Source organism: Coturnix japonica, chromosome 1 (genome assembly GCF_001577835.2).
Source record: "Coturnix japonica isolate 7356 chromosome 1, Coturnix japonica 2.1, whole genome shotgun sequence".
NCBI lineage: Eukaryota > Metazoa > Chordata > Aves > Galliformes > Phasianidae > Coturnix > Coturnix japonica.
Window position 1 is genome coordinate 155,609,224 of NC_029516.1, and position 17,341 is coordinate 155,626,564.

Genomic DNA, 17,341 nt, shown 5'->3' on the forward strand with positions numbered 1-17,341 from the left:
AATAAAGGGAGGGGTGGAATGGGAAGCACTTTTATTAAGATATTAAGAAATAAAGCCAAAAGTAAGGGAGAAACGTTGACTTTAAGGAGCAGTAACACTGATATGGCTGGCAAACAGCTCTGCCTTCTGCCTTTCCCTGCCTTTTCCTCTGTCAGGGAAGGGCTCTCCCTCCCTCCAGCCCACCATTTCGCCTTCTGCCATGGGCCCGGGGGGCTGCAGAGCCGGGCAGCCCCCAGAGCACTGTGTTTCACTGACACCAGTGTTCGGCAGCAGTGCGGTCACACAGAGCATATGCTGCCTGTGACAGGCGCGCAGGGCTGTGCCTTTCCACACGTGCTCCCAAGGTCTCCCGATTGGGTGTGCTCAGCAGAAGGGGCCGGTCCTTGAAGTCAGCTCCTGTGCCTATGACAGATGATATTTTCATGCAAGAAAACAAAACCAGACTATCTGATGGACTGCATTATTTTTCCAGGCGGCTTGGAACTGCAACTGCAAAGTAAGAAGTTTTATGCTTAGACTTCAAAACTGTGAGTGGAATTTAAACATCAGTTTTAACCAGATTTTTTTTTAAAAACTCGAAACTTTGCATGAAGTGTATATATCTGCACAGTAACTTTTCATTATGGAGTGAGCTGTTGCAAATTCTCCTGAGATGAGCTAATGATTGCTTTGGGAAACTTCACAGAGTGCTCTCTGCACTAGCGGCTGCTCTCTTAGATGTGTCCTGAGAAGGAAGATGCTCTTTTCAGTGCATGCAATTAGTCCAGCTGGAAATGGTTTCAGATTATCCACACCACTGGAAAATGTGTTTGAGTGGGACTGGTTGTGCTGAATCTCCTGGGAGTCATCAGCAAATATCAGGCTGGTTTGTGTGTCTTTGTCATCAGTGTCATTTGGTGGTTGCTTTTTATGGAGAGGGATTAGGTGAAAACCTGCTGTTACCATTGTGTGGCACTGTGCTTGTGAGATGGGAAGGCTGCTGGTACCAGGTGTTAGCAAGCTGGCCAATTAATGATGATTGCGAGAAATTAGTTTAAGACAATATTTTCCACTGGGATGCAGATTTATAGAAATAATTTTAACAAAGGGATAGGTAGCACTTGTGCACAGGAGGCTCATTAGTTAGTGCTCTGTAACAAACTAGTAACAGTCTTCTTATTTCAATAATACTAAGATCAAACCTGTATTGATTTTCTTTCCATTTTCTCAAAATAACAAATCGGGGGTAAAAATGAATAAATCTCTGCAACATGCAGATATTCTTTCTGGTGGCCCACCGTAAAAATGCTGGCAAAGTTCTTTAAGTAAATGCCCTCTCTAAACCTTATAATGTGAAATGTTTCCCCTTATAATGTGAAATGTTTCCCCATCATTTGAAGCAGCCTGGTTCTACTTGTTCCCTTATATTGACAGTCTCTGTTTGATACTTCTACCTTGATAAAAAAGGCCAGATTCATGGCTAGGCAAGCGTGAATGAAGAGGAACTCACTGAAGTCAATGACATGACCCTGGATTCGATCCAGTGTGACTGGAGTTGGAATGTGGCTCCATGCATGCAGCTGGCACCCATGCCAGGCAAATCAAGGAGATAAACAAAGAGATACTGCAGTTGTGCATGTTAGGACTGTCATGGCACTGCTACCTTCCAGTTGTGCTTTCACCTGGAACTTCTTCCAAAAAAAAAAGTTCTAACAGCATAATCTCAGTTCTGCCGCACCAACTTTACTTGTTATGTATCCTCACAGTTGTGAGAAAGGTGCTAAGCCTCTGACATAAAAGTTAAGCTTCTTCCCAATTCCTAGAGAAAGCTTTTTTTCCTCCTCTACATCGTGATAGCTGCACTGTTCCCATGGCCACCTACACAGCAAAATAACTCCCAGCTTTTTGTTGTGGAGAGACTAATGGGAATGTTTTGTACTATAGGTGGGGTTTCCTTGTGACTGCTTTGATTTCCCTGTTCTGTGTGCTAGGCAAAATTGCTGCCCTAAAGAGAGGCAGAGTTTTATTCGGCTGTCTAGAGGCAGTCCCATCTCATCAAATTCTTCCCAAAGGAATAATTTGGCCTTGTTTGAGAAGGGAGAGTCACCTCATACTTGTATTCCTGGCCAGACATGGCTTCCTTATACCTTTATTGCTGCAGTTAAAGAACTGAATTCTGTGAAACGTGTGCCCGTGACTGTTCATCTCTGCTGGTTGGAATTGCCAAAGCATGGAAGGATCTTCAGGGGTAGACTTTACATAGGATCTGGTGTGAAGATGGTTTCCTGGTTACTCTGAATGGGAGACAAGCATGGGATGCTCATATTTTAAGGAGCTTCTTACAGTTCTATCTGCTATGTGAATTTCTAGGGCCACTTCAGTTTCTAAGTATTCAGCATCACCAAGAAAAAAAAACCAGCAAAGTGAAAAGGCAGGGGCTGCCTGTTCTTTGCTGCATAACAAGTTCCTGGAATGAAGTGCATTCGTATCTACCACTGAAGTGGGAATTATATGAAGCTAAGGCACAGCTGAACTGTACTTTAAGCAGTTTCTTTTGAAGTGCTTTATATCATTACTCAGATATTTTTGTGCTATGTGGGTGTGTTCTCAACAACAGCACTCTATTAGTCCAAAATAACTTGGTAAGGTCTGTGTGTGGGGGTATGCAGTTTACATGTAACACAAAATATTCATCTAATATATGCTACTTATCAGATCTGTTTTAAAAAATCTCATCTTTTATAGTGATTTGTCATACTGTTCTGTTTGGTGCTGATTAGACAAAAATATCACAGGCTGTTATTTTGGAATAACGGTTTCAGTAGGAAACTAAAAAAAAAATCTCCCTGATATTTTTAGTTTTAAAATGAATTCCATAAAGGCATTTGTGAGATGGGGATACTTGTCATGCAGTTGAGTCAGTAGGGTCATGGAAGGGGCCAAACAGAAGGGAAGTAGTCACTTAGCACTACCCGAGCCTTCAAATTTGAAGAGGTTTGTGGACATAAGAGATAACACCTTGGCTGCAACACTGGTAAATATCACTGTTTATCCAGGCCTGAGAAGTATCACTCTATAATCTCATAAAATCTTGGTGAATTTTGGTCCTCTGAGTCACCTGAGAGAATGAGTCCAGAGGCTGTGTGTGAAAGGAAGGGAGCTACAAGGCGAGGGAAAGCACAGAACAAACAGTTTTGTTAATGCTACATAAATGCTTCTTGAAGCTGAAAATGAAAAGTGCACAGTCTGGCAGGGAAAAAGATGAGCGTGTGAGTAAAAGTCATGTACCTCTGATGTTGTTTTCTACCTTTTGTGCTATGTGTTTTATGCCTTAGGGAGAATGAATAATACTGTTTTGAAGATGAATTAAGTTACCTTAATTAATGCATAATGCATTGTTTTGAAGACAAATTAAATTACCTTAATTAAATTGCTGATTGTGGGCTCTCAGAACAAAAAATAAGATGTATTCATGTGCCAAAGGTCACACTGTTGTAAGGGGAACGTATGGGGAAGGTGCACCACTGAGCAACCCACAGCACAGGGCATCTGCTCTATCCAGATGGAGAAACCAGAAAAATTAGATGGATCCCAAATACAGTTAACCCTAAAACATTTACAATTGCATCTTTCAGTATCATTTCAAAACTAACTTTTTGAGTTCCACTTCATTATGTCCTGAAATTACAGCACCTTGAATGGCATTTCTTGCCATCTCAGAAACCTACCTCTTTCAACACTTTGTGTATCTTATACAGACAGCAACTGATACAGTTTAAGGTATGTCTGTCTCCCAATGAGCAAAAGCCTTTTCTCTGAAATATTATTGCTGTGACACAAACAGATGAATGAAGACTATTGTAAACAGGTGGCGTTTAAAGATTTTAGCGGTAAGCAAACAAGCTTACAATTATTTTGCATTTTGGCCTAAGGAAAACAGTCTGAAAACCTTTTGCAGATTGTCTGTTATAATTTCAAGATGAAACTTTAAATTCCAATCTCTATCTTTACATCTTAATTCATATTGTTATGCCTTTGTATCATTATGTCTTTACACATCCCTTAATGTCTTCATACCTATCGTTCCTAACCAGCAGAACTGAGATCCACTTGATCAGAATGCTGATTCCTAGAAAGAAATGGAGATTTACCTTTCGAGCAAGGTAGCAGTACTAGTCTATACGTACGCCAAGAAAATACATTTCAAAAGAAAATCCAGTCAACTAAAAGAGAGTAATTAAAGGAAACATCAACATTCATCATTTTTAAACACTCAATGAAGGATGGGTAGAGCAAGGAGTCCTCTTCTGGGTTGAGCAAATTCACTAGACCTAATGGGAACAGAGATAACTTATAATAAAGGTACGTTCAAACATTTTTCAGACTCTTCAGAGAACTCCCCCTTGTGTAATTTCTGCCTTTTAAACATTCCATGCTGATGCACAGCAACAGCAAGTGTCCGTGGCTCTCGAATGGGAGCAAAGACTCTGTTCCTCATAGTTTCAAGAGAGTACTAGTGGGAAGGAGGACTGAGACTATATTTGCTGGAATCTGACTGAATTCTAGATGAGAACCATAATGCCAATATATGATCACTCAGAGGGTGGTGACGCACTGGAACAGGTTGCCCAAGGAGGTTGTGGATGCCCCATTCCTGGCAGCATTCAAGGCCAGGCTTGATGTGGCTCTGGGCAGCCTGGTCTGGTGGTTGGCAACCCTACACACAGCAGGGGAGTTGAAACTGGATGATCATTGTGGTCCTTTTCAATCCAGGCCATTCTATGATTCTATGATTCTGTGATCAGAATATCAGCATCAGGTCTTCTCCAAGTAAAATGATTCCATGATCAAAGTTCAGCATAGCCTGACATGCCTGAACACAAGCATCAGTGTTCAGGATGCCTATGCTGTTGGTGTTTCATCATTTTAATTGCTAGAGGTTAAGCTGTATTATGCCAACTGCACGTAGGCAGTGACAGTACACCTACACAGTGTTTTTGTGTTCTGCTGGACTTGCTCTACTCCCCAAAAATACCTGTGACCTCAGCATATAGGTGCTTTAAGCAAGCCTGCCTTGCTGCAGGGCAGAGGTAGGTCTTAACCCTGCCCACTCTTAGTGCTCAGTCTGAGACCTGTGATGCCTCAGGTGGTGAGTATCCAAACAAGCATGCCAAAACTCACCCAGAAATTTTAAGTAAATACATAAAAATAGCATTCCTTCACATGTTTTTTTCTTGCTGTGTCTGATTCCCAACATTGATTGAATAAACATCTAGATGTTAAAAGAGAGGAGAAAATGGGATCCCAACTTGTAGAATGTTTTATATAGATTATTTGCGTGCACAGCTTACGTGCAGTCAGAAACAGTGATTTCTGACACTGCCAGCATGGCTACCCAGTACTGAAGGAGAAAGCAGCTTTCCTTCTTTCAGATCCTCAGTACAATTTTCTGCAACACTGAAGTTGGCAGTCCTTAAGTGATATATTTACTTCTCTTTATTGGGGTTTACAGCCTTTGGGATGTACACACCATCTTTTCTTGTTTTTAATTTTAAAGTTGAGTTGCATTTACATTTTCCCCAAAATGCTGAATTGCCAAATGCTTCTGAGAAGTATCTCCACGAGATTGAGATGCTGCTCCATACCCTTTACAAATGTAAATTAACTAATCTTACTGGAGTAATTGGCAGAAAAGTAATCTCCCTTTATCATGACAAACAGTATTGCGCTGTAAGAGTAATGACTACAATTTAAGCAGCTATGAATTGTGCATTAGGGAGCTCTAGGCCTGAGCCTTGCTCACAATGAGATTTAAATTGCATTTTTTCTGCATCTAGCTGTTTATAAATAACACTGCGCTTACAAACACAATAGTAATTTTTGTCACCAATTTCTTATTGGCAGTGACAGTAGAAACGAAAGATGTAAGTAGCCGATGGTCTGTGCACTAAATAGAAGCTAAATTATCTTTGATTGCACTCAGACTTCACCAGAAATGGAAACAAATCACAAGCCTAGAACCAACCACAAGATGAAGGGTAAGCATCTGGAAAAACTAAGCAAATATTTAGCATATTTAACAACTAGGATCTCTTTTCAGAGATGATGATATATTAAGGAAAGAAAAGGAAAACGAAAAAGGCTGGATTAAATGTTCCATGAACTCTATCATATAAATTTAGATTCTTATACAAATTTCTGGCTTGGATCTAACTCTAAGCCTACCTGGCAACCACGGGCAATCTAAAAGCGAAGAGTAAGTGGTTTAATATGTATTGCAGCAGCCTCCAAATCCTGCTAGATCATGTGTGCTGAAGGAGTGTGCTTGGACAGGTGTGCTGTAAGCTCTGTAGCTTTCATTCATGCTTGAAGTGCTCCATCCTTATGTTCACTGTGCAACATCACTGTCTTAAGTTCAGCAATCACACTTATAATCATTTACAGAGAGCTTGTAAGGCTGATCTTCCTGATAATGAGGGATAGTCTTGCTTAGGTGTGACTATTTTTACATCCAAATGATGTGATACAGAGCACCAGATGCCATGGTGTGAACCATGGTTTGATATTCCTAGAAGGCTGGAGCTCCAGGTCTGGCAACTGTTCCTTATATGGGCTTTTATAGGGGATTTTATCTGTGGGCATGAAATTGGTGATGGCATTTCTTAGTAATGTCAGAGCAGGTTAATCTGCTCATACAACTATAGTGACAGCCGTCCCCACCTTGCATTACAGTTCGGTAGGTCTGAGTCAAAGCCCAAGCTCAAACCCTCCACATACCTGTGATGCAACTGAAGACTGTGAGCTGATGGTATCTCAGGGTGACACGTATGAGTTATTGGGAGGCAGAAAGGGATAAGGAAGGAGCCAGGTCTGGCTGCAGCACCTTTCACAGCATTACTGGGCTGCATCTGCAGAGTGGGCTCTGATATCACGTCCAAGGAGGGCAGAGAGGATTTATAGGCAGGGTGCCAAGGCTTGTCCTGTACCCTCCACAAGGTGACACCAGCACCAAGGGTGATGGCCAGATTTATGATAGAAACATTCCAGTCTTCAGCCGTTGTCCTTCAGCCCGGGTGCAGTATCCCTGTGCCCTGCAACCTTCTGCTTCTCAGAAAATCTTTGCCTGAGAAATGCAAAACCATCCACACCTAGAAGAGAAATAAAATAGTCTACAGCTGAGCCTTTGCCCTCTAATTTGCAATATCCATAAGTCCTCTAGGGAAAACTTAAAAGAGAAAAAAGTTTATTCAGGCAGGCGATGGGGTAGGCAAAACAGACGTTGGAGATGGCTTCAGGAAATGCGGAAAGGAGCGCTGCTATGCAGTGTTTGTTGATTCAACTAAATGGGAATGAGCATCTATTACATTTCTATAAATGAGGCAAAAGTAATCATAAGTAGAGGCAAACTAGCTTCTGTGTACATATCAGCACTGCTGCAGGCTCCTCTGTGATAATGGGATAATTTACTCTTGTAAAGAACTATTTTGCTGCTGTCTGTGAGTTAGCTAACATAGCTGTGTATACACACTATAAAAAGGAAACACGACCATTTTTTCTGATCACAGAATTGTAGTGATTGGAAGGGACCTCAGGAGATCACCTAGTCCAACTCCCTGCTAAAGGAGGTTCCCTGCAGTAGGTTGCACAGGAAAACACCCAGATGGATTTTGAATATTTTCAGAGAAAGAAACTACACCACCTCTCAAAGAAACTTGTTCCAGTGCTCTGCAACCCTCAAAGTAAATATTTTTTTCTCATGTTCAGATGGAATTCCCTGTGTTCCAGTTTGTGCTCATCACTCCTTGTTCTGTCACTGGGCACCACTGAAATGAGCCTGGCCCAATCCACTTAACTCCCGCTCATTAGATATTTACAAACATGGATAAGATCCTCCCTCATCCTCCTAGGCTGAAGATTCCTAGGTCTCTCAACCATTTCTCATACAGGATATGCTTCAGACCCTTTATCATTTTTGCGAACCTCCACTGTAGTCCTTCTAGGAGATCCCTGTCTTTTTTTGAACTGGGGAGCCCAGAACTGGACATACAGTATTCTAAATGAGGCTTCACTAGGGCAGAGTAGAGGGGGAGGATCACCTCCTATGACCTGCTGACCGCATTCATTTTAATGCACCCCAGGATCCCATTGGTCTTCTCAACATGGGTACACTGTTTGCTCATGGCCAACCTGTTGTCCACCAGGATCTCCAGATCCCACTCTGCTGAGCTCCTCTCCAGCAGATCAGCCCCTAACCTGTACTGATGCATGCAGTTATTCCTCCCCAGGGATAGGACTCTACACTTGCCCTTGTGGAACCTCACCGAGTTCCTCCTCACCCAGCTCTCTACCTGTCCAGGTATCGCTGAATGGCAGCACAACCTTCTGATATGTCAGCCATTCTTCCCAACTTCATATCATCAGCATACTTGATGAGTGTGTGTGCTATCTCTTCATTCAGGTCACTGATGAAGATGTTGAACAAGACTAGACATAGAACCAACACCTCTCTTTGACTTTCCTCACCAGATCTAATTACAAGTGAGCCTTACACTTCCTTGTAGCATCCCTGCGTGTGTTTCTGACAGTGTTCCTACATTCTTTCAAAGTGGCCAGACCCTTTGTACACATTCCATAGACTTTCTTCTTCCATTTGAGTTTCTCCTAGTTCATCCATTCAGGTTTATTGCAACCTTTCCCTGATTTCTTAGTCTTAGGGCTGTACTGATCTTGAGCTTTGAAGAAGTGGCTCTTGAATGTCAACCAACTTTCTTGGAACCTTCCATTACTCTTTCCTAAAAGGTACATAGTCATCCATTACAGCTTTCCAGTCATGGAACTGTCTCACTATATCTCCATGATCTTGATAGATTGTGGCCCTACAGCTACACACAGATCTCTAATCTTTCCTGATTATTCCCTATGTATATTTGCCCTCACAGGGAAGGGATCTAAAAGATCAGCAGAAGATAATACAGGCTGAAATAGCAATAAAGAGACAAATGAATAATCTTATTTTTTCAGGACTCTTCTGCAGTTAGTTCTGGCATGTCCTTAAGACTTTTGTTTCTTTGCCCCTTTATTACTGATAGGCAACTTTAGAGAAATACAGATATCACAGCTATTTTATGGCCATGAAGGAGCAAGATACAGTCTTAACAGTTTAGAGATGCAGATCCCCATGCTGCCAAAAAAAGCAATAGCTTCATGATTCATGGAAGACATAGTTTCATGTGGCAGGTGGTGAGAATTTACCTTGAAAAAACTGAATATTCATTCTGAAAAACAAACACCTTGAAACTGGATGTAATTGAAAACTGCTACAGTAGAGCAAATTGGAAACCTTTTAAAAGTAGATAAAATGCTTTCTCTTTAACTGAGACCGGCACATTAGCTTCAGTCTGAGAATAAATATTTTGAGTCAAAAAATGTTGATAGAAGTCTACAATTACCTCTGCAGTATTGCTAGGATCCACCTACTTAGTAAAGACTTTGACTTTATTAGCTATTTAATCATCTGAAATAGCCTATTACCAAATGCTCCAGGAGAACGGTGTCTGTATCAGATTCTTCAGCTCCTTGCCTATATGTCTAATAACCTGTTATATTTCAGACCCTGCAGAAATTAGTCACTGAAACCTTTCTTCTTTCAATCAATCCCCAGATAGAAATATGGACAAATTAAATCTTTCTGTTGAGCTGTTTTCACAGTTTTCATCCTCATTTGAGACTTAGATTACTCCAAAGACTGTGTCAGCAATCTGTGTTCCTCCAAAATGTTTTATAAGTTGTGCTTTTAAAGTTGTGTACTGGTGTCATGGTGACTAATAGAAACTCTGCCCTGACCCAGCATTGCAGAAGCAGGCACTGGCATGTGATCTGGCCAGCAATCTTATCTGATGATGAACTTCCAAACTGCCAAAGAAATGATGCAAATAAGGCATACCTGTCAGAGCTATGTAAATGGGGCTGCTTTATTTCTCGTCCCTCTTCCCATTTCTTCATAAGCTTGCCTGCTGGATGGAACCTCAGGAATGTGACTATGAGCCAAGAAAACTTTATATTCTCCATGGTCTGGACAGCTCCGTGTCTTTCCTGCAGCTACTACTACTGACGTGTGGGTGACACTATAGGGACAGAACTGCAGCAGGAGAATCCCCCAGAAGTTTGGCAGGGCCTAGAAAGCATACAGAAATGTTAAAAGATCACGTGTCCAATTATCCCAATAGGGCAGAACCCATAAGTAAATCTCAAATCTTTTCTGCTTGTGAAGTATCTCTGGCCAAGTTAGCCAAGAAGCCAAGTTCTTCTTAATGTGTTTTTCTGGCTGAGAGCTTGAGGTCTGTCAGCTCAGAAGCCAAGGAATGGCTTCTAAGAAGCTCAAGCCTCATAGGCCAGTGCAAAGAAGAAACAAGAACAGTGATACTCAGATCAGGGAGAGCAATCAGTGCTCATTCTTATTTAAATCACGAATTATGTAGCTGAGAAGTGAAATAACTTAGTATCTAGTTTGTTCTTCTGCCACTGCTGCTCTCTCCACAGCATTCCTTTGTTATTAGTTCAGCCTGTATCATCTCTCACTGTTGCTGATCCCAGATTAAGCTGGCCAAGAGGCAAACAGGACAAAGGAAACTGCTGCATTTTGCAGAGTGCAAACCAAGACTTCTTAGTGACTTTCCCAAGCATTCAGACTCCAGAGAGAAGAGTTTTGTCTTATGGGTGATGGGCAAGGTTCTGCAGCTGGCTGGAGGTGGGAAAGCAAAATGGTGTTTTTAAATTTATGTTGTTAATGAGAGATCAGGGTGGGTCTCTGCAGCTAAAAAGGCAAAGGGCAGATGGAGGTCAGGGCTATTACACTGGTTCAGCAGATATCTCCTAACCTTCCTGGAAATGATGGTAAGGAGAGCAAATAGTCTCTGGCCCCTCCATTAGTGAAAATTGCCAATGTTAGGACAACTTTCCTCTGCAGTACAGTGAATGTCCTGATGGTCAGATGGCTTAAAAGCCCCACATTGCCTTCACTGAATGTTGGGGATATGAGATGACAACATGTGGACGAACTACGAAGTAGAAAGAAAGTAGAAGCAAAAGTCCACATTCACCTACCCAGTGTCAGATGGTCATGAGCTGCAGGGCAGGGATGGGGGAAGATGAGAAAGCCAACTAACTTACCTTTAGATACCAAGGTGCAAAGAGCTTTGCTCTGTATTGATTTAAGTAAAGTTGTTCAAAGGGTGCTGAATATTGCAGTGAGGATGGAATGCCAAGAGTGTTGTTGGCTTAACATTACTGAGATTTGGCCTTCATAAAGCAAGGCATAAGCATCATCAGCCTGGAGAGACATCCCTTCTGCTGTTGCCTCCTGGGCTGATGCATTGACACAGAAAGATTAAAATGACAAAAATGTCTAAGCAGTGTTTTAGTGACATGATAGCTAACTGTAAGCATAGTGCTATTCCACCTACATAATGTTGAGCAGTCCAATTTATTTGAGTTACTTTCTTTAGGAATACAAATCTGCCCATTGCCTTCAAGGAATTGTCTGGTTTTCCCCAGTCTGGTTGCTGCATATTCTCAGAACTTCTCATTTCTCTTCTGCCTACCACCTGCTCAAATCTTTTTTGTCCTTTTCATCCTCCAGCTCTATTTCTGTACCAACCTTTCTCTCCCTGTGCCTAATGTATGTGTTACCATAACAAGCATGACATGTTCTCTGTACTTAATTTCTTCTTTCAAGCACAGGTAGCTCTCCATGGAATACTGTCACTTGTATTGTTGTTTCATTTATCCTGAAGCATATCCTCATCCAGGTTCAGAAATGTCTGTTTCACAACTCCTTTATTTGATATCACTTTTCAGCCCTTCTTGCTTTTTTGCTTCCTTCTCCCTTGTTTCAGTTCTCCACGTTCATCCGATTTATGCTGTCAGCTCTGCCAGTCAAAGACATTTGCCCCAGTTCTTATCCTAGTTATGGAGATACACCAAGTGAGAGAAAGAGGAGGTTTTCAGGTATTACAGATACAGTAGGGTCTGAATCTGAGAGTGATTTCTCTCTTTCAACAACACATATGATTCTGGCAGTATAATTGAATAATAGCCTGTTTTCATTTAGAGTACTTAATTGCAATTTTGAAATTTTTAGAAGGAAGATGAATCTAGAAAACTGTGCTTCTTTTTGTACTTGTCTGTCTAACAAATGAAGTCATATGAAGAATGGAAGAAGCTAAAGAAGCTCCCGTCAAGAAAGTCAGAACTGGAAATAAGATGATATCCCCTGTCATGTAAGCCATCAAACCCAGGTGACAGGCCAGCCCTCAGAGACCTGCTTCTGAGAAGACTTTAAAGATTAAGTTTCTTCAAAACATTTACAAAATATTCCAACACTTCTAGTCTCAGGAAGGAGGCTGGTCACTGTTTTCTGGAAGACGTGAAGCTGCAGAGAGGAATAGTGTAAAGCCTTCAGTTCAATGAGATCAGAATATTTTCCCGTTAAATACAGGCGCACCCTAGCTTCAGCCTTCCTGAGTACTTCTATTTCATCTGCTATTCAGCTCACTTAAGTTCAGTTTTCTGAAAGCATCACACTTTGGCTGAAAACAGAGCGTGGCTTCTTGCCAGATATAATGATTTAGGTATTTGTATGCTTACCTGACTTGCTTTGAATGGATGTAACTACTGGGTTTTGTACCGTCAGCTCCTTACATTCCTGCAACAAACTCTTTCCTGTTATGCACCAGGTCTCCTGAACTCCTTGCCTCTGCAGGTTAGAAAAAATGTGTAACCTTAGAGTGTGATGACAGCTTTTGCAAACCATGTTGTTGACTGGTGCTGATTTGAGCAACAACTGATCCGTCAGGGAATTAAGCCTGGCCAGCTCTGCCTTTTGTATATCGTGGCTGACTCACAGGTGGAATAAACTCTCCAGAGCTGCTGAAATCCACTGCATGAGATTCTCACACAGCTTTCTTCCATGAGACGGGCAGGGGAAAGAGAAGACATAAAAATAAGAGCCTATAGACCTTATTTTTATGAAAGGGGGAAAAAAAATGTTTTGCTGAAGTTCCGTTTTCAGCTGCAGGTATTTTTTGTATGGGTGCTCTCCGTAAAGCTTGTGGGACAGTGGGATGGATGGATGGGAAGGACCTGCACATTTTCTACAGGCTGCGTTCTGGTCACTACAGTCATCTTCTGCTCTGCTGTGTAGCTCAGTTCCTTTCACAACCACAGCACTGCTGTCAAGAGGTGACATTAATAATGAAAACAAGCGGCGAACTGACACAGGTGACAGATATTAAAAATATTTCCATCTCCTCTTTTCTGTGTGGATTCACTTCTGGCTCTTCATGGTCTCCCTGACCTTGCCATGTGCCTGTGAGATGGTGACACTCCAGCTATGACTTACAATTGAAATTATGGATCTGTGCTGTCCTGTTTTATTATGATCATTTATCATTTGTATTATAGTCATGCTTAGAGGCCTCAAACAAGATCAGGGCCTCATCGTACTAGTCGCTGTATGAACATGTAGTGAGAGACAGTGAAAAGATCACAAACAAAAGGTGGGAGGAGGAACAAAAAGACAGAGATGTATGATGCATTCCCTACAGCAACCCAACGATAGTACCAGGGCAGAAAACAGCAGCATTCATGTTCCTAAGCTTCAACCTGACTGTGCCCATAGCAGCCTCCACCACCTCCTGCTCATCCACATCCTCCTCACTCAGGACTGTGTAGGGATGGTGGATTCCACCTTCATTTTGCCTCTGCCCAGAGCCTGAAGAGCCTCTAAATTCAGGCACAGGGTTCTGGGAGGAACCTTCCTGCCTCCCCTGCATGGGCCCTGCAATGGGCACTGCTGCCTATGCGGGTCGCTGATTAGAAGATTGTACTCCTTCCTTCCATCATTTTGCACCATTGACCTGACAGCTATTGCTGCCAGCAGAATTATTGACTATTGCCTAGAAACTGAAAGCTCATTACTTTATTCCATTTCAGAGCAAAATAAAACAGGTAATTGAAAACAACCGCCATCATATATGGAAACAAGTTACCTTTGGTGGTACAGCAAGACCAAAAATGTACTAAACCAAAAACACAGAGGCATACTGTGGATTAGCTGCATCCTAACCTCACTGTGGGGCTTAGAGCTCATTCCTGGCCATGCCTAAGCAGTTAGGGCAGCATTTCCCTCCTTTTTAAACTGTCATTGAGCTGAGCAGTGTGACCAGAACTCTTCTCAGTATAAAAATGCCATTTGCAAAGATTAGCCTAAAAGCTGTCTGCATAGAATAGGAACCGTCTTGTGATAACAGGAATTAAACATTGAACATGGCACTGAAAATTTTGCAAGCATTTTGAAGTGCTAAATTCTATATAAGAAAGAAAAATGAATCATAGAATAGATTCTATAATGCAAAGGAGGCTGAGGGGGGACCTTATTGCTCTCTTCCAGTACCTGAAAGGTGCTTACAGCAAGAGTGGGGTTGGTCTTTTCTCACTGGTGACAAGTGACAGGATGAGGGGAAATGGCCTTAACATACACCAGGGTAAGTTTAGGTTGGATATCAGGAAAAACTTCTTTACAGAAAGGGTTGTTAAGCACTGGAATAGGCTGCCCAGGGAGGTGGTTTGAGTCACCATCCCTGGATGTGTTTAAAAACCATTTGGAAGTGGTGCTCAGGGATATGATTTAGTGGGGTTGTCAGAGTTTGGCTAGTATGCTTAGGTTGTGGTTGGACTCAGTGATCTTTAAGGTCTTTTCCAACCTGAGTAATTCAATGATTCTATGATTCTATTCAATGGCTGAACACACTGCTGTAGGGAAAAGGAGCTAGGAGAGGAAAAGAGGAAATACTATGGTCAGGAGCCTTGGGTACATAGCAGACTTGCAGGCATTATGCTGAGAATTCATCAGAAATACAAGAGTGATCAAAGTTGCTTTGAGTATGAGATGCAGAACAAGTAGGAAGTACTTGTAGGAGGTACCCGGATTTGTTATTCCCATTTCCCATTGAGAAATAAACAGTGCTGATGCAGCTCACTGTCTGTAAAGCAGCTTCACAAGGAAAGCTGGCAGAGCTGAGCTGCTTGTTGGCTTTCCTTCCTGGTCAAAAGCAGGGCTGGTTCCTCCTTTGGAAGCACACGGTAGATGGATGCAGCAGCAGTGTGAAGAGCTTTGGTGATAAAAATCAGTTTTGATGACTTTTGTGGAGACATACCCATAAACACTTTGGCTGGTGCAGTTCTTGTAGGCCATTAGCGTTTACCAAACAAGCCAGTGTTACACGTAAGCGAGCAAGGTCCTGCAGGCTGGTTCACAAGAATACTCAGTTAACTTCAGTGGCGCTGTTCAGAGGAGTAAATATTACGCCTGTGGAAATGTGATATTAAAGCCATAAAGGAAACAGTATTGGGCTCCTATGTGGACAAATTAAGTGCAGTGTCTGTTGCTGCTAGCTGACAAAATCACAGGTGTAGCAATATGGAAATGGAAATGCAGTTGTGTATAAAATTGCATAATCAATAAAATCTGTATAAATTTTGCACACTCAAACACAAGCGACGACTGCTTGACACCTGCTTGAAACATTAGCATAATACTCGTGCCATATGGTTGGCGTTTTCTCATTCTTATATCTGTCACTCTTCATTCCTGTCGGCTGCTCATGAGAACTTGCCAGATTATATCTGCCCCGTTGCCAGACATTTCTAACAGCTGGTACGGTACTGGTTAAACACTCTGTAATGTTTCAAAGTTTAGTGCTCCCATCTATGTGTTAGAAAGCTGGTTCTTGGAGCAGATGTTTAGCTTTGTTTTTACATTAACTTCAGTCTGCTTTTGTGTCCGCTGTGTGTTTTTATGCTCCATCATGCTGCTGCCTTCTGTGAGATAAGTGAGCTCAACAGAGTTCTGACTTAGGCAGCGTTAAAACACTTAAGCTGGCATTGCAAACCCTGTGTAAAAACATGCTCTGCTCTCTGCTTTGATGCTAAAGATGGGCTTGGAAGGTACAGAAACCTGTTTAGGCCAAGATCACAGCTTCCTTCATCCCTGTGTGCCTCTGTGCAGCACTGAGTTATACATCTACTTGATACCCTTGAAGCCACTGAGCACCAGATTCAGAAATGGGCATGGGGAGACCTCACTACCACAGTGAGTCATCTGGAGAACTAAGTCACAGTGTGGACTAAGGGACAAGTACTGCATGGGCACAGTTTAGAGCTTTACCCCCTCCATCTGGTGGGAGGACATGAGGCCTTTGCTGGCATCTTGGTTTGCATCTGGAGAGCAGCCCCAAACTTATCTTCATCATGCAGGATGTAAGGCCATGGCTGAAGGGTTGGGAGATACATTTCTGAGTCTTTAAATACCTTTAAAGAAATGCTAAGGACTAAACAGGGAATTCCTCAATGCCTTCTGCATGGAAATCCGTATGAACTTTGAATGTGCTGAAATCTGTCTACTTGGGTGATTTACATATTAAGATTTACAACGAACAAGGCACATGAAGACCAATTAGTTAAACAAACATCCAATTTCATAAACAATCTGATTTTGTGGTTAGTATATGCGGTTCCCTTGGGGCTATGAGTTTTAAAGGCTGACTTACACCTTCAGAAAACAATCTTCTTTTCCTTTAGATCTTCTTTTCCTGAAGACAAGCAGTTATCTTTTGCTCTCACGGTTTCACTTCTCACGACGTCACTAGCCAGCCACAACACTGACAGCTGAATTTTGAGCCCTCTGGCACTGAGATGGAGGGCACTTACTGAAAAGCTGCTGAAATACCTTTGTGTCACCCGCTGGATTTGTAGGGACAAAACTGGGGAGAAGAGAGTGCTGGGTTGAGAAGATGTCTGCATCTCCAGAAGTTGCCAACTTCTAAACTATAAGTTTATACTCTATATAACTATATAATCTGTAGTTTAACCTAAACTATAGGTTTATACTCTTGGCATGCCATCAGCAACAGCAAACAGTCCACCAGCTTTTGCCATGTAGGATACATAGGTGCTGGATATTCAGTGTCTTGTGCTTCTCCTTTTCCTCTTCTCTGCACATACACACCAAGGAAGAAGTGCATCAGAAGGCGTATATCAGAACATAGATTTTCAGGGTTTTTATTTTGCAAACATTCCTGCTCTTGTACAGCATCCCTGGAAATTATCCATCTTGAATAATGGATGGAATTAGATTAGAAACGAGACAAGATGCAATTACTCACTGAGGAAGAATTGGATAAACTGGTAAAATGGGGCCTGCAGCTGGGCCTGTCAGCATCTGGTTTCTGTGCACACAGAGGAGTCGCAGAGGATTTTATCCTAGGCATTAGCTGTAATAGGGTAAACATATTTTCTGTTTATT

The 17,341-nt window shown here is 42.0% G+C and overlaps 1 protein-coding gene across 2 annotated transcripts in view; it reads left to right on the forward strand.

Annotated features, from left to right (window-relative positions):
• The first annotated feature begins 376 nt into the window (after positions 1-376).
• Positions 377-17,341, forward strand: part of STARD13 (StAR related lipid transfer domain containing 13) — a 269,538-nt gene continuing 252,573 nt past the window's right edge. The window contains exon 1 of one of the 2 annotated variants that reach the window (XM_015852033.2): positions 377-527. The gene's annotated coding sequence lies outside the window, so the exon portion shown is untranslated. The remainder of the gene's footprint in view (positions 528-17,341) is intronic. The other variant, XM_015852032.2, reaches the window with a different exon arrangement.